Consider the following 18,744-nt stretch of genomic DNA (forward strand, 5'->3'; position numbering starts at 1 on the left):
CCCACTGTCCATGTCACCGACAAAGATGTTGAACAAGATCGGTCCCAACACCAATCCCTGAGGGACACCACTTGTTACTTGTCTCCAGCAGGACACTGAGCCATTGACCAAAACTCTTTGCGTGCGGCCATCCAGCCACTGATCAAATTGATGTCTCTCCAGTTTAGTGACAAGGATGTCTTATGGTAGTGTCGAACGCTTTGCACAAGTCCACGTAGATGACCTCAACTTCTCTAGCCCTGTCCATCAGTTCCGTCACCCCATCATAAAAGGCCACCAAATTGAACAGGCATGATTTCCCCTTAGTGAAGTCATGCTGGCTGTCACCAAGCACCTTGTTGTTTTTCATGTGCGTTAGCATGCCTTCCCGGAGACTCTGCTACAAGATTTTGCCAGGCACAAAGGTGGTACTGGCTGGTCTGTAGTTCCCTGGGTCATCCATTTTCCTCTTCTTGAAAAAGGGGGTTATATTTCACTTTTTCCAGTTGTTGGGAACTTCACCTGACTGCCATAATTTTTCAAATATGATGGAGAGTGGCTTAGCAATTTCATTTGCCAGATCCTTCAGGACCCACAGATGGATTTCATCAGGTCCCATGGACTTGTGTACATTCAGGTTCTTAAGATGGTCTTCATGGGCGTAAGGTCTTCTTTATCACATTCCCTGAGTCTGCCTTCCCGGACTCGGGTGGTGTGGTCAGAGCATTTCCCAGTGAAGACTGAGGCAAAGAAGTCATTCAGAACCTCAGCCTTCTCCAAATCCAGGGTAGCCAGTTCTCCTGATAGCTTCCAGAGAGAGCCCACTTTGTCCCTAGTCTGTCTTTTATTTGCAATGTACCTATCGAATCCCTTCCTGTTATCTTTTACATCCCTAGCCAACTGTCGTGGTTTAAACCCAGTCAGGTAATTCGTTCACTCACTTCCCCCCCTTTCTTGCCCTCCCCCTGCTCTCGGAGGGACGGAGAGGAGAATCAAAAGAATGCAACTCCCACGGGTTGAGATAAGAACAGTTTAGTAACTAAGGTATAACACAAATCACTACTGCTACCACCAATGATAATAATGATAAAGGAAATAACAAGGGAACAGAATACAACACCTCACCACCCGCTGACCGATAACTCGCCCCCCAAGCCCGACCAAGCTCCGACCGATACCTCCTCCAACCCTGCAGTCTCCCAGCCCTTCCGGCTAACTCCCAGTTACATCCTGGGCATGACGTGCTGTGGTATGGAATACCTCTTTGGTCAGTTTGGGTCAGGTGTCCTGTCTCTGCTTCCTCCTGGCTTCCCCTCCTCCCTGGCAGAGCATGAGGCTCACAAAGTCCTTGGCCAAACCAAAACATCCTTTTATCAGCTCTGTTCCCGAGCTGAAAGTCAAAACACTGCACTGCACCAGCTACCAAGAAGGAGAAAAAATGACTGCTACTGCTGAACCCAGGACATTATCCACCCCTTATTCCATACCATTCACGTCATGCTCAGATCCCACATTTTCAATATACCATCACTCTTATCTCGGTGCACTCTTATCTTAGTGCATGGACCAGTCCCTATAAAGCTGCTGCGTCCATCTGGTCCATGTCAGGCTCCATCTCTTGTAACAGTCTTCCAGAGCAGGAGAGACTGTGTGCAGTGTTCACACTCGTGAATAAACTGGGCAATAGTGTCCATTGTTAAGTCCACCCCTCGATCATGAGTCCATCTTTGTGCTGCATCTCTGCTCTGATGGCCTGAAGTGCCATGGGCCCACCAGGCTTAAAATAATTCACTGTCCCCTTTAGCAGTTTCTGCAGCTTCTTGCTTGAGGATCTCGAACTCGATCATCTTGTGATTGCTACAACCAAGGCTGCCCTGCATTGTCACATTTCCAACCAGCCCTTCCTCGTTGGTGAGCATGAGATCAGTTATGGCACCTCTCCTTGTCTGTTCCTCTCTTACTTGCAAAAGGAAGCTGTCTTCCACACAGTTGAGGAACCTCCTGGATTGTTTGTACAGGGCCATACCTTTCTTCCAGCATATCAGGGTGTTTGAAGTCCCCCATGAGGACAAGGGCCTGTGGGGCTGTTCCTATCTGTCTATAGAGCACTTCATCTGCAGGTTCCTCTTGATCTGGCGGTCTGTAGCAGATCCCCACAGTAATGTCTCCCATCGCTGTTCTTCCTTTAACCCTGACCCACAAACTCTCTGTTGACTGCTCACCTGTCCCCAGACAGAGTTCTATACTCTCCAGCCTATCCCTAACATAAATAGCAACTCCCCCTCCCTGTCTGCTGGGCCTGTCTTTTCTAAAGAGCCTGTAGCCTTCCATTACAACACTCCAGTCATAGGAGCCTTCCCACCGTGTTTCTGTGATACCTATTATATCACATCCCCGTAGATGTGCACACATCTCTAATTCCTCTTGTTTGTTCTCCATACTACGAGCATTTGTATAGAGGCAGATATGCCTTTGGTTTCTAAGTTATGAGCTGCATAAAGAATAGGCCCAACATAATTACCAGGATGTACTACCTGTCATTTTTCGTGCCCCTCACTAAACCCTTGGTGTATACTTTAGCCATTTATTGCAGACAGAAAAGGTAAAAAGTCTGGGTCAGTTAGAATAAAGCAGGTGATCTCCCAGGGAGGAGAAAAAAATAAAGTTTTGCGGCTTTTTTGGGTAGCGCTAATTTTACAAAGGTTTTGTTATTCCAACAATAACCTTATCAACTAAGGGAACGACAACCCTGAGAATGAGGACTTTGAAAGGTCAGTATGGAATCACCCAAGCTACAGATATATCTATTTATGTAGTAATATATGAACATACAAGGTTTTGCTCATGCAGTTAGAGGCGCACCTTTCTGCAGGGAAGTCTTAATCACTTGTACATGAGTCAACATCTTATCTAGTGTCATGCATACAATCAAACATATTTCACACCTTTAATTAGACTAAAAATTTTCAAACTTCTAGAAACTTAAAGCTGCTATTTCAGAACTTAAAAGCTTGAGTGTTATCATGAAGCATCTCTAACAAAATTAAACTAAATAGAAGAGAGGGTTCCACACAGATTATACAGATAACTGCTCAAAACTGCAAAGGAAGACAAGCAAATTCATCTCACCAGTTGTTACCGGTTCTCCTTGTTATTTACTCTTCCATCTATCTTGTGCCAAATTAATTTGCAAAAACATACTGGTTGATTTCCTCTTATTGGTATAGTAGAGCTAAGTCTTCAAAACGGCATGTGGCCTGTGAGCTTGTAAGATTATTTGGTTTGCTTTGCAAGAGAAAGTTCAGTTATTACTGTGCAACTCAATATAAATTATTATACTAATCAATTGCAAATATGATGCAGTCATCAGAAAGCATAGATGTGTAAAACCGCAGGACAACTAATCAAAGCAGATGACTTCATGACTAATTTGAAAGAAGTGGATGTAAAGAACAACTGTGACCCATAAATTTAACTCCAAATTGAGTCTTTTCATTTCTACTTTGACTTGGACTGTACAAACTTGGAACCCTTTCTTATGACTGGAGTGCTGGAATGGAAGGTTACAGGCTCTTTAGAAAAGACAGGCCCGGCAAACAGGGAGGGGGAGTTGCTATTTATGTTAGGGATAGGCTGGAGAAAAAGGAACTCTGCCTGTGGACACATGATCAGTCAACAGAGGGTTTGTGGGTTAAAAGGAAGAACAGCTATGGGAGAAATTACTGTGGGGATCTGTTACATACCACCTGATCAAGAAGACTCTGTGGATGAAGTGTTCTATAGATCTGTTGGAGGGACGGTAAGGCCCAGCAAAAGCAATCCAGGAGGTTCCGCGACTGGGTGGAAGACAACTTCCTTCTGCAAATAATAGAGGAGACGACAAGGAAAGGTGCCATGCCTGACCTCATGCTTCCCAACAGGGAAGGGCTGGTTGGAGATGTGATGCTCCAGGGCAGCCTTGGTTGCAGCAATCACGAGATGGTCGAGTTCGAAATCCTCAGGACAGTGAGAAGAGAGTGCAGCAAGCTCACTGCCCTGGTCTTCAAGAGAGCAGACTTTAGCCTCTTCAGGAATCTTCTTAGTAAGGTTCCATGGGAACCCTAGAGGGCAGGGGGTCCCAAGACTGTTGGTTGATATTCATGGATCACCTGCTACAAGCGCAGGAGTGTTGTGTCCCAACTGAAAGGAAATGCAGCAGGAGGGTCAGGAGACCTCCATGGATGGATAAGGAGCAGCTGAGGGAACTTCGAGGGAAAAAAGAGGCTTATAAAAGGTGGAAGAAAGGACAGGCCGCCTGGGAAGAATACAAGGATGTTGTCCGGGAAGCTAGGGACCAGGTTGGGAAAGCTAAGGCCCAGTTAGAATTAAACTTGGCTAGGGATGTAAAAGATAACAGGAAGGGATTCGATAGGTACATTGCAAATAAAAGACAGACTAGGGACAAAGCGGGCCCTCACCTGAACCTATCAGGAGGACTGGCTACCCTGGATTTGGAGAAGGCTGAGGTTCTGAATGACTTCTTTGCCTCAGTCTTCACTGGGAAATGCTCTGACCACACCACCCTTCTTGGAAGGCAGATGCACGGTCTGTAGGAATGAAGACCTTAGGTCCACTATAGGGGAGGATCTGGTTCAAGACCACCTTAAGAACTAGATGATTTTAATGTCCTTTCCAACCCTATCTATTCTATGATTCCATTCTATTCTATTCTACACTGTAATAAAATTAATATCTTTTTTTTTACATGTAATCTATTAGTATAGTTTTAAGGTTTTCTCTTTACTCTTTCTAATTTTTTCCTTTAATTAAAACATGAGTTGCAAAACTTTATTTAGGTTTCTAGGTTTCATTTTACCAATTTACATATGAAGACATTAGCACTCTAACTTTTTAATAGTCTCCATATTTAACTCTAAATCGTAATTATAAAAGCATTGTTCTTGGACTTCACAGTTAGTTAGCTTTTATTTTTAGAACAACTTATATATTTTCTGTTCTTTAAACGTGGATCAAAGTTGTAACTGCATAAATATTTGAAACATTTTTCTTTTTTATTCATTGCAATCACTAGCTCAGCTTTAATATTGATATCTTAGTAGTTGTCTTCCTTGAGAAGCTGTAGATAGCTCTCTTGTTTCAGAATGAGAATGGAAATGCAATTTACCTGAGGCTAGTGAACTGATAATGTTGCACGGTTAATAAAGTAACCTGGCCTTGCTGAACCACACTGAACAGGATATATATGTGTACTGTACTTCCCAGATAGGGAGACAAAGAGAAAATGGTCTGATGTTACTGAAGTCTCTGAAATCATTTATGTGTAATATGTCAAAGCTCCCAGGCCAACTTTTACTTAAATTGATTCATATTCCATTGATTTAAGTTTCACGCATGTTAATAAGTCAAACTCATTGAAAGCTTTTACCCTTTGTTTTGAACACACAGGAAGGATGTGAGGCAGTGCCTCACAAAGCAACAGTTTATGTCAAATTAGTGGAATCCAAAAGAATGTGGGCCTGGAAGAAACTGTTTCCTGTTCATGTTCAAGCAGAGGGTGGTGAAAAAATTATCATCTCCCCTTCAGAAATGGAGAAGTGTCCAGGTGTTCCTTCTGTTTGTGATATCCAACTGAACCAGATGTCTTCAAGTGACTTCACTATACTTAGTGAAGTGGTGACAACGTTCAGGCAAGGTAGGCATTATTTTGTTCAAAATAGAATTTTCCTTTTAATGCCTTATATAAAAGTTCTGTATTCAGCTTAGGAAGCTAGTGAGAACTTCCGAAGAATGCTGAACTATTTCTTTTTTACAATTTTCCTGCTTCTCTGCAGCATGGATTTCAGTAAGCAAGTAAGGAGCACTTCTACCTACTATAGAGTGCAGCTGGAGCCTGTAAAATCTGGCAAGGCACAGACGTACTTTCCTCTTGGGATATTGACATAGTCCCCTCTGGGATGATAAATTGCACAATGGCTCCATACTGGGTAAAACCCACTTCTGCTTTCCAGGTAAAATACCAAGCCTTCAGATGCTATCATCAGATGTCTGCCAGTAATTATGTGAAGAAAAAGCCATACTGGGTGTTGAAAGAAATCTAAATATAGTATGTTTATTCAATTTATGGTATTAATCTTTATCCAGTCTTGCTAACGTGAACAAGATTCTTTCAACCAGTTGTACATCAGAGCTTCAGATTTGTGGGCATTCTTACTAATTGATTTCCTGTTATTTGTTTGCTTTCCATTTGCTATTTATGAGTTACTTCCTAGGGTTTTATCAAAACTTTTCAGTGGTGAGTTCACTGGATGTAGTATGTATATTTTCTTCCCAATGAGGAGGCAGATCTCCAGGGTGAGAAGTTGTACTTGGCTGCCTGTCGTGATGAGTGCTGTGTGGTATCGTCACGGTTTAAGCCCAGCTGGTAACTCAGTCGGTGTTTTTTTTAGTCCTTGTTTTATTTCAAATATAACCGACCAATTTGCGGCTTTTGGTATCGCATTTTCTATTCCAAATTCAATGAGATTCTGATATCGCTTTAAAGCAGCATAATCTGCCAGATCACAGCCATAGTCCCAGTCTGGTATAGTCAAAGGAACATGTTCTTCCATTCTTCCTGCTAATACACCAGTGATTATTTGGGCATTAACCTGAGCACAAGCTGTTTTTATCACCAGTTGCTTTTCGGTTTCAGTTAATGCATCTAATATTAAGTCTATATCTCTCCAGTCAGGATCCTGACTTTTGACAATCAATTTGAATTGTTTTGCTACTCCTATTGGATTGGTTTGATATTTTCCACAATCTGTTTTCAAGAACCTGAGTCTCCCATTGAAAAATTTACTCTTATTCTGGTTTGTCCCTCTGGTCCCATTGCTTCCCTTAAAGGTGCCTGTGTCACGGGTCCCATTTTACTACGGACACGATCAGTGATCGGGGTACCTTTAAATTCTTTTCTGCTATTATCATTACTATTCATTCCTTCCTCCTCATCAGAATCAGAAGGACTTGCAGCAGGGGTTACCGGATTTATTGGACCTTGCGGGTTTTGTGTCGCAAATCTCAGGGAGACATAATCTTCTATACTATCTTCCTCCCTTTTTCTCACTTTCAGGTACATTTCACCTATGTCACATCCTGAACAGCATCTTTCTAATTTGGGTTTCAGTCTTTTTCTATCCTTTTCTAAGGCTAGAATCAGAGGATCAGGTGGTGCTCTATTTATTCCACATTCTTTCTGCCGCTCTGGATGACAATGTGAAAATCATATCTGCATACATTATTTCATCCCATTTTCCTTGCTGCCTTAAAAATATCATTAACTGCAACAACATATTATAAGTCAAAGTCCCATTTTTCAGCCATTTTTCCTGAAAAAGCAAAAACGTATGTCAAGTATATAAATACTAATTATCAGAACGATAAAAATAAAAACGGTTTGCCATTCATTAACTACTCAAGCACAGCATCAAATACTGGTTTTCAGAAATTGGGTCAGATACCAGAAAAATACAACCACGTTCCCGCATATGACATCTCTTATGCCTTACAGAACAATTCAGAACGTATACCTGTATACCAAACGGATGCTAGCAGCTGGGTATACACCTTTACCTACGAGATTTTTCTATCCCAATTTACAGAAGGCTTTCTTATTCCTGCGTACACCTTATGGAATACTAACCACATTCCCGCATTCCTGCGTTGGGCATCTCCTACGCCTTATGGAACACTAATTGGTGTTCCTGCATAGGACGTCTCATATGCCTTACGGAATGCCATAAAATAAAACAACCAAAAGAATACCTTTACAATGATGGCAATGGCCCTTGTCTGCTCCCACAGTGATCTGAGTGAGTCAAGGGGTCCCTCCGGGGAAATTTTTCCTGGGGGCCCTAGGGAGCCCTGTCCTCAGCGGGTCCTGCAGCTGAGTAGAGAGTGTCCCACCTGGGTCACCAAATTGATTCAGAGAAATCTCCAGGAGCTTGCCAACAATGTTTAAGTTGACAAGCAGGTATTCTTTATTGTGGTGCCAGGAGACACGGGGGATAGCTCCTCCAAGTGTGTCTCATCCAAGCATCAACCAGGCTGTGATTATATTGCCCTTAAACATACACATTCATTAGATTGCATGCATCATACTTCTAGAGAATCCCTCCCGCATGCACAGTAAAATGTGGTAGTGGGCTTTGGGACCCCTGGTGGTTATTTCTTCATCACATTGTTTTAGGATCGTCATATCAGCAACCATCAGGCGGTTCTGGCAAAGCTTATCTCAGTCATTTCCTTTTCTCTATAGTTGCTACCAAAGCCTAACGGCCTTGAAGTTACTTATTTACAACCCTATTCTTCAATCAACCCCATTCTTCAATCCATCCTATTCTTCAATCAACCCCATTCTTCAATCCATCCTATTCTTCAATCAACCCCTTTCTTCAACAGTATAAAGATAAAAACATGCTCTCATTAGTTCAGGGACCAGGTAACTGTTGAGATGTCAAGATGTACAACTGCATAAGAAGAAATTGTTCTTGTGAAGTGGCCTTATATTAAACACCAACAGAATGCAATGCAGAGTGGATATCCTTGTCCCCGGTGGAGAGATGGAGGTTCAGGTTTGCAGCCAACAGCAGGCACTGTGAAAGCCTCTGTGAAGCACTGAGCAGGGTATCTCTGAGGGGACATGTTTGAGCCATGGAGGGAGAGTTAAAAGCATTTATTTCTTTCAGCCTTTATTTTCTGCAGATTCACTACAACAGGTATAGCACAGGGAGACTGTACTCCTAGAGTCAGATTTGTTAGTGATGCCAGACTCCACATCACAAAACCAGAAAAAGTGGACTGCATGGAATCATTTGAGACTTGAAATTTTCTTGTCTTGTTTTCATCAGCCAGTTATTCCTTTCAGCACCAATAAAAGACAAAAAGCCCTCCCTATTGTTCAAAATACCTTGGGTTTATCAGGTCTGAGGTTGTGGTTTTCTTGCAGGTAAAGAAACCAATGAAAATATATTTCTTTTTTTATTTTTTTTATACACATATAACAGAATGTCAAAAGGTGTGTGCTTACCATATAAAACCATTAGGTTTCAGAAGGATACAATACCAAAAAATCATTGAAATAAAATGCTATTAGTAATATAGGATTTCTAAACCTCAGCAATAATACAAGTCTTTAAAAGCATCAAGAGTATATTTAAAACAAGACAGCATGGAAAAATGAGACCTTCAGTAACAATTTGACCCTCATTGCAACGGATGATAAAATTGGGAGTTTTTCAAAGTGCTTGAACTTTATTTCTGTTCTCCTGTAGTGTCAAAAGGAGGTAAAAATGCTTCATTTCGGAGCTGATGATATATGCTGACATTGATGTGATGATGCGTGATCCCAGGGTAGCTCAGAGACCAAACTGGGGACAGCCAATTGGCTTAATCGGGAACACCAAACAAAAGCAATTAAAAAAAAAAAAAAAACCCACAACAGAAACCCAGGTAGGTCTGAGGAACTAGTCAGGCTGGCTGAATGCTTCCTGGACAAAACCTTGTCATACTACTAGCACAAGACAGGTAAACTCATTACACCAGGCAGATTTCTCCAGGGTTTCTCTACAGCAGGCCACAGCTCAGGGGGCTGCATGTTGGAGCCAGTCTGTGGCACAGTTTGGTTGCTTTATACAGCTGCTATTAAGCACCCAGTTTGTGATGGAATAAAACTAGCTGGCCACCACTTGAATTGGTTATACTGATGTAGTACACTAGGTATTACTACTGGTCCTCAGTGACTGCAAAGCAGGTGGATCACATGTTCCTCAGCCAAATGGTGAACAGATTAACTAGATCTGGATGTGCCCAAGAGTCTATGTTCTGTAGGCTGTGTTTTTGAAGTGACTGAAAGGTACTGACTTTGTAAGAGCCTGACATCCTTGAAAGTTCTGGGAGTTCTTAGTTTTTGGCAATCCTTGTTTGTGTATTCTGTTCACTTGTTCTAGCAGTGCTGTTGTAAAATGCAAATGGAATATGAGAAACAGAAGATGTTACCTAGCTTTTATAAAAACATATGATGCTTCATCTACAGTATCCCTGTTGAGTGGCAGCTATTAAATCAAGAACAGTGTTATCACCCACTTCTTGAAGATACCTGAAATTCCTGTACAAAGTGGAACCAGCATAGTTGACTAAGCCTAACTCAAACTTCTAATAGAATCATAGAATCATAGAATAGTAAGGGTTGGAAAGGACCTTAAGATCATCTAGTTCCAACCCCCCTGCCATGGGCAGGGACACTTCACACTAAACCATATCACCCAAGGCATCCTACTAATAAATTGGGTCATGCTATCCTTAAGCAAGGTGGGATTTACATCTGAAAAAGCTATCAAGGGTTTCATTTCCTGGGCATGTTCTCCTTGACACTTCACACACACACACAATTTTTTTCTTTTTTTTTTTTAAATGCAGATATTCTATTACACACTATTTGTCTAAGGCTTGTAATGATTGATACCTGCTGGTACAGGCATTGTCTGAGTTATTCTCTGCCAGTCAGTCTATGGAACTCCGGTAGTAGTGATGTAGGCAAACTTGCTTTTCTCCAGGAGGCTGCTCCCCTGGAAAGGAAAGCCTGTTTGTTACAGTTTAGCAGTACATAAGCTCTGTGACTCCTTGAAGCATACCAAGGCATCAGAAGGCACAGGACTGATGCACAAAAGCAAGGAGCATCTGTACAGTGGTGCCACAATGCTGTACCTCCCAGCATCATGCTCTTGCAAGGCTGATCCTTAAGACAGTAAATTAGTAAGAACTACCTACACTGATTAAATGTACGTGTATTGTATCAAGAGAATATTTTACAACTATCCATTTCATGATCACTGAGAAACTAAGAACTTCAAAATCTAAAACACAGTTCAAATTTGAAAAAGTATTTCCCAGCATATCTCAAAAAGCTGACAAAAGTGCCTGGTTTTTAGTCAGTACAAAGCGACAGAACTGATTTTGAAGTAATTTAGACCATGTTAGTTTTACCATAAATAACGTAACATTGTTTGCAGTAGTTTTAGGATTATATACCATGCAGTGTCAAATTCAACTCCTGCAACTGATACTTAGAGAAGTGGATATCAAATTGTAATTTACATTGATAGGAAAGCTATTAAAAACACTGTACCTTATATTTAATCTTACTATTGAGAAATAGCTGCTGGACAGCACACAAACTGCTGTTTTTTAAAAAAGGTTAATAAAACACAAGCAAGGTAGAAAATAGGGTTAAAAGCATTATTTTAGGTACCAGTTTTCCTGAATTGGGTGGGGAGATAAGAAACCAGAAAAACACATTGCACATATGTGCATCCTCTGTATAAAGAGAAACATACAAAGTGGGAAACTAGTGGTGCACTGGGACAGTACATTTGAGTCTCTGATGCTGTAAACTTGAATTCCTAATGTTATCAAAAAGGGGAATTCGGTCTGGTTTCATTTTGGAGTCCCCATGGTTACGCTTGCAGACTACCCCATGGTTTGGCACAGTATACTGTTTAGAGTCAGTCTCTGCTGAAGGGATGCTGGGACTGCAAAACAAGGCATAAAACATGTTGAGACCAGGTGCCGTGGGAGTGCGTGAGCAGTGGTCTACTATCTACTTGGGATTAGGTAGTACTGTCAGTCCAGTACTCTCATGACTGTTAAAGAGTTTCTCTACTTGCAAACTCAGACTGACCTAAATGAAAGTTCCACTGTTTACTGCAGCTAATTAAGCCAGTACCAGAGGCTGCACAGACTGGGATTTCTAATTTAAAACTGTTTTGATTTAGCTCAAGATGATTCCTAGCAGGTATAGTCTAAACCAAAACAAGAGTATCCTCATGAGTTTGTGGCCAGCATAACTAGAGCAGTTTATTTAATGAAATCTAACTAATAGATTAACTCTTCTCTTTTTAACTCAGAGTATTTATAATGTAAGAGGAAATAACACTAAAACTGAACAGGAAGTAGGCAGAAGAAACTAAGTATCGGTGGAAACACAAGGGGTCTCCTTGTTCTCCCAGCAACACAAACCTTTCTGAATTTAAATCCCTAAAGAAACACCAAGTCTCACCATGGACATGATCCTTGCCTTTTCTTTTCTTTTCTTTTTTTTTTTTTTGTTAAGGTTACAGAGGCTGGGTAGGTCAGGTCATAGGGATAAGATGGCAGAAGGGAGCCCCACATTCAAAGAGCTGCAGGGGAAAGAACATACAAATCAGCTGGCAAAGACCCCTATTAAAGCCTGTGAGTGCATAACATATGGAGAACTCTGTCTCACAGACAGAAACAAACCCTCTGCTCCTAGGCAGTACTTACTTAAGGGTGAGAGTCACAGTCCTATTCTCTACTCTCTAGTTAGCCATGCTACATTTTCCTTTAAAGTGTCCTGATTGATTCCTTTAAAAAACTGTTAGGTTATCCTGCCTTATCAGTCATACACTCTTCTACATTTAAAAAAAAAAAATAAATTATTTTAACTCTATATCTAGCATGCATTTCACAAGCTATTTCCCACTTAACTCTTTCTAGCTAAGGCAGAAGGTTGGCTCTGGTGTTACCAATGGTATTACACAAATCTATTCACATTACTGTAACATACATATCATCCCATACCATAATTCAGAACCATTCCATGTATGGGGAAGAAAGAAAAGACATTACAAGGGAACTGTATCCCTTTTTAAGGGAATAACTTGCACTTAGAAAGCTAAAGGCCCAGTTCTGTATTAGTTTTCCATACAAAACACTTCATAATTTCAGTGGGAACACAGCTGGACTAAGGGTAGAACTGTGTTCTTAACATCTTAATTGCAAATCTTTTAAGTATCCTTAAATAGGACAGGAAGATACTGGTCTGCAAACTGAATACAGGTTCTGTTTGTTTGCTTTAAGGTCTATCTGTAAGGACAGAAGGATTTGCCAGTCCCAGAATGCCTTGCTTTGGCTGGTATCTGATTTTTTAACTCACTTCCATTCTGATATTCCTCATGGTATCTTACTGACTATTTTATCTCAAAGCGGCATGCAGTGTGGGCTCATGCTACTGATACAAGCACGCTACTACAACTTTTAACAGGCTAAAAAAGAAAAAAAAGCTTTAGCTTATTAGTTATACAAGGAAATGATGCAAAAAAAAATCAGCAGCACTAACTCACAGACTAATTATAAACTAAATTATGCTATATATTAATATAAAAACACGTTTTACTGAGAATGGCACTGATTCAGAAGGAACGGGGACTTCCATCTTGGTTCCATTTGGTCCACAGTGAAAGCATTGTAGTACAGGCCTGTCCTGTTGCCTGAGCAACTTGTGACAGTGGCTTTTGGCCACAACCCCTTCCATTTCTTCCCTTTTTATATCCGCCTTTGTTTGTACATTCTGGAAGTAGCCCAGGTCAGGTCTGCTGATCTTTCCTAACGTGGCACCAGAACAGTTTGTTCTTATCCTATGATATTTTCTTAATATCGTTAACATTTCCCTCTTCTGATCTCTCAAAGCTGGTCAGTTTTAAGGGTCATCTTCTCCTGTAGAAACCATGAGACGCATTGCTACTGGTAGGTGGTCTGTCAAGCTTGCTAACTGGGTAATAAAGCTGAACTCTTCCACTTCCTGCAGAGGAAAAACAAAAGAAAGAAGAAATTGGAAAACTGATCTAGTATAGCACACACATTACTTGGGGTTTACGTCTCTCTCTAGTTTACCTTGAGCTGCCTTTCTGCATTAGTAGATGTATGGAACCAGCCTAGACTGACTGGGTTCATGGTAAACTATCTTCCACGCAGGGCATGTGTCCTGGGTTCAGCAGTAGCAGTCATGTTTTTCCTTTGTGTTAACTGGTGCAGTGCTGTGTTTTGACTTCTAGATTGAGAACAGTGTTGGTGAAGCCGATGTTTTCGGTTGTTGCTAAGTGATGTTTACCCTGACCAAGGACTCTGTGAGGCTCATGCTCTGCCAGGGAGGAGGGGAAGCTGTGAGGAAGCAGAGACGGGGCGCCTGACCCGGGCTAGCCGGGGAGGTATTAACCACGACAGCATGTCAGTGTGGTGCAGTTGATGAGGTGAGCCTCATGACCTGACCTACCAGTTAAGCTAGGCTGGATGGAATCTGTTGCAACTTTTCTTTCCATTACAGCTGTGCTGTTTCAGACACTGATCTACAGTTCTGCAGTAGGTGATCCATGTGCATAAGGAGGGGCTGGCTTTACCGTACTAGCCATGGCATGCAGCTGAAAAGGAAGCCTGTCTTCCAGACTGAGGTGTTGAATTTCCTGGGGACTTGAGGCAACGAGGAACCCTGCTTCTTATGTCTCCAAATTCTAGACTTTGTTCTGGTAACATTATATAGGACCAAATTGAAGATCTGTAGGAAATACTTTGTGGTTCCCAGCTTTTGAAAGCTGTATGGAGCCATCCTAATGCTCACCTGATCCCTTCTGCCAGCTACTTCACCAGTACTTTGGGAATTGCTTGCAGGAAGCATGTACATTTTAGTTATGCTGCCAGCATGAGCCTTATCAATGACTTAATCTGGGTCAAAACTATTCAAATACGGGCTTTATTGATGTTTGTGCAAAATGTAAGATGGGTTTATCATACAGATGTACCATAGGCATTCTGTGCGTCTGAAAAGAATTTAACTGCTAAGCTGCCATGTCCACAGAGTGCACACAGAGCATAGAGACTGAGGTACTGTGCACTAAACTATGCTGAACTGCTCTTTTGCCTGCTATTCTGCAGAAGCTACAGCAGAGTATGGTAGATAAATGTGAACTAGTGTCTCTTTTTCATCATGGAATTCTGTATGAACTAAGGTCCTACACCAGGAAGCAGACAGTGCACTGCAAGGTCTTGCTCTAGTTAGCTCATGTCAGTGTCTGCCCATGTATCACAAGCTTGTAACTTAGGTAGGTTTTCATAATCATAATAAAAGAGCATCTAAATGCTTGAAAAGATGAAAAAACGTTCAGATTGCTGGCGTCACCAAAACACCTAGTCAGGCAAGACTTTGAAACAAGGTTTTTTGTTTGTTTTTGAGTAGCATCATATCTACCAGTGCTACTACTCCTCTCAAACTCTATACTTGCTTGCAGAAGTAGAAAATAACAAAGCAGTAGGTTCCCCTTGGAGAATGAATTTGAACCCAAGCAGAACAGGCTGCAATACAATCCAGACAAGTTTGTTGTGTGAGTTACAGCTCTTTTTGTCAGCTCTGAAACTCACCACTTTCCATTCCAGGTAGAGACCTTCTTCTGTATAGAGCATGTAGTCAATCCTCCTCCCGTTTCCTTTCAAGGATGCCTTACTCCCCTTCTGCCTGGAACTGTGGTTCCTGCTGGTGGGGTGCTTTTTCACAATTAAGCTGCATCCACTAGATACCGCACGATTCGCCTTCACCTTGCCAATGCCAAATAAAGCAGTACCTTTTTGCCGTTTTGAATGGACTGTATTGCCACAGGGCATGAAAAATAGCCCTGCCCTGCATCAACTGTTTGTGGCCAATGCGCTCCAGCCCCTTCGCCGAATATGGCCAGGAACATTATATGGACGATATTCTATTCGCCCAAAATCAACCCTTCACTACGGACCAAGAGACTCTACTGGAGCAGCAACTGAGCAAGCCTGGACTCGTTATCGCGGCTGAAAAAATTCAGCGTGGCCCTGCCTGGAAATATTTAGGCTGGCATATTACGGAGGGCCAAGTGTGACCGCAAAAACTGCAACTTCACATTCAAATTTCAACCCTACATGACGCACAGCGCTTACTTGGAGATATACAATGGCTGCGTCCCGTTGTGGGCTTTTCAAACGATGATATTGACACCTTGAGACCCCTGTTGCAAGGCACTGACCCAGCACGGCCTGTGCGACCCATGTCGGAACAGCGGCTAACCATCCAGCGCATCAGCACACAAATCGTACAGAGATGGGTTGCCCGTCGGGACCCAGACCTTCCCATAGACCTTACAATATTACAAGGCCCTAAGCAACTTTTGGGTGCACTGACACAGTGCAAAAAGAAAAAAGGGGAGGAGGTGAAGATATTGGAGTGTCTTTTTACTGCTGTCCGGCCCAAAACTACTATTCAACAGAAAATTGAAAATTTAGCAGAGTTGGTCCAAAAGGGCCGTATGAGGGCGTTGCAATTAACGGCCCAGGAACCCGGAACTGGGTTAAATGATCCCGATAAAATGGCGGGATCTTGAGTGGTATCTCCAGCATTCACAGGCATTACAAGTCAGCCTGCTGTCTCAGGCTGCGGAGCTTAAGGTAGAACAACTGCAATCCACCACCTTGCGCTGGATCAGCCAGCAAGAATGGATCAAGATACCAAAAAGGAGTGAGCGCCCACTGGCCAATGCAGTAACGGTTTTTACAGACGCTGGAAAGAAGTCTCGGCGTGCCACGGCGACCTGGATGCAGGATGAGAAATGGCACCAGCAGATACTGGCCGCGGAAGCAGAGGACTCACTGCAAACTTTAGAGCTAGCCGCGGTCGTTTGGACTTTTCTGAACTGGCATCGCACAGAAATAAATGTAATCTCTGATTCTATGTACGTCACAGGTGTGGTTCAGCACATTGAGGATGCTCGACTCAGAGAGTGTCAAAACCGGCGGTTGTTTGACCTGCTGCGTCAGCTGCAGGCGGCCATTCATCAGCAGGAGTGTGCTTACACCATCATCCACATACGGAGTCATAAATGGTCACAGGGGTTGGGGGAAGGCAATGATAGAGCAGATCAATTAGTTTCCATTGCTGCACCCCTGAGCGACTTTGTAAAGGCCAGGGAGGCCCACAACACTTTTCACCAGAATGCCAAGGGACTATTCCGTCAATTTAAGATTACAATGGAGGAAGTGAGAGGCATTGTCAGGGCCTGCCCCAGCTGTAGCCATCATGGACCAGGGCTGGGAATTGGGATGAACCCTTGGGGCTTGGGCCCTTGTGAATTATGGCAGATGGATGTCACACACGTGCCGCAGTTTGGACGCCTAAAGTATGTGCACGTCACAATTGACACATATAGCAGATTCCTGTGGGCTACAGCCCAGAGGGGAGAAAAGGGCTCCCATGTAGTATGGCATCTAACTAGCTGCTTTACCGTTATGGGAGTGCCTCAGCAAATAAAAACAGACAATGGGCCTGCCTATGTAGGTGAGAGAATGCGCCAATTTTGTCAACAATGGGGAGTCAAACATGTAACTGGCATTCCCCATTCACCAACGGGACAGGCCATAGTTGAGCGGGGGCATCAGACCCTGAAACGGTACCTTGAAAAGTTCAGTGACGTTCACGACGTGCAAGAAAGACTGTCTAAGGTATTGCTTGTTTTGAACTACTTGTGCATTTTTGCAGATCAGGACTCTCCCCCTGCTCAAGTGCACGGCCGAGCCGCGGCGTCTGAATCTAAGGCACCCATGATGGTCATGTACCGGGATACCAGCACGGGCCTATGGCGGGGCCCGGCGGAAGTGAAGTACATGGGGCGAGGTTATGTGTGTGCTTACGTCCACAGGTACACAATGGGTCCCTGCGAAGTGGACCAAACCAGTGTCCTTATCTTCCCCTGCTCTTCCTGACAGTAATGAAGACTCCGGAAACGGCCAGCCATCTGCCTCCGCAGCCCAGGGACAACAGGTGGGTGACGATGGTTAAGCTTGCGGGGCAGAACACCGTTCACCTCACCTTACCTTCCCCTGGCAACACGTTTACAATCTGTTTGGTTGGTATTCCTATAGGCAACTGACCCTGCCCGTACTCCATGTCGTGTGTAGCACTGCCAACCTCAACAGCACAACAGACAATTGGGACGCTTGGGTACCATATTCGCCTATTGCCCCAAATGAGCCTCAGGAGTAGAATTATTAGGGGCCGTGCTAATGGGTGCCTGTGTAACATTTAGTTGAACAAGCGCCTAAGCCAAGGTGAATGGTACCGCAACAAATGTAAATTCTAGTCCTTTAGATTACAGGAACGCCAGCGTGTGGTACAGGTATGCTTCCCGCAACACTTCCCGCTCTACCAATCATCCCCTGAAGTTGCTCAGCAGAATGCTCCGATTTGTGGTGATCAAGCCTGGCCTGGCATTCCCTCAAAAATGAAAAGGGGACCTTGTTCTGTTGGAAGATTGACCCTGTTGACCCCTAACACTTCAATGACAGCACCATTTAAGGTGCTTAAAACGCTTTGTACATAGTTTTACTGCTAACTGTAGATCTGATGTAAGTTTTTGGTCACCTGACACTATTATAACAGTTTCTTTCCTCACGCCAGGTACGGCGTCGGCCGGGGCCTTGGCTCAGCTAAACAGACTGGGTTGCTGAGTTGCTAAGCAGACAAATACTGCATCGAAGGCAATTTCTGATTTGTTGTTTGACGTTGATTCTGTGAAACATGCAACACTACAGGACAGAGCTGCTATAGACCTTTTGTTGTTGGAACAGGGACACAAATGTGAAGAGTTTGATGGAATGTGTTGTATGAATCTCTCTGATCATTCTAATTCGATGCACGCACAGCTGAGAACCCTGGCTCAGCTTACCCAGCAATCGCAAGTGAGCAATAACCTAGGGATAACTAAACGGTTGTCCTCACGGGGGCATTACAGGTTGACTTAAACACTGCTGTTTGAAGCACTGCGCTTATGTATCGCTGTTATGTTAATCATTGTAGCTGTTAGACTTGCTTATAGTTGTGTGATGAAACAAGTGAACAGAATAACCCACAGTGTCTTGCTCGCA

This window comes from Pezoporus wallicus, unplaced genomic scaffold, assembly GCF_028554395.1.
Source record: "Pezoporus wallicus isolate ANWC-B61680 ecotype Strahan unplaced genomic scaffold, APGP_CSIRO_Pwel_v1 contig_7728, whole genome shotgun sequence".
Taxonomy (NCBI): Eukaryota; Metazoa; Chordata; class Aves; order Psittaciformes; family Psittacidae; genus Pezoporus; species Pezoporus wallicus.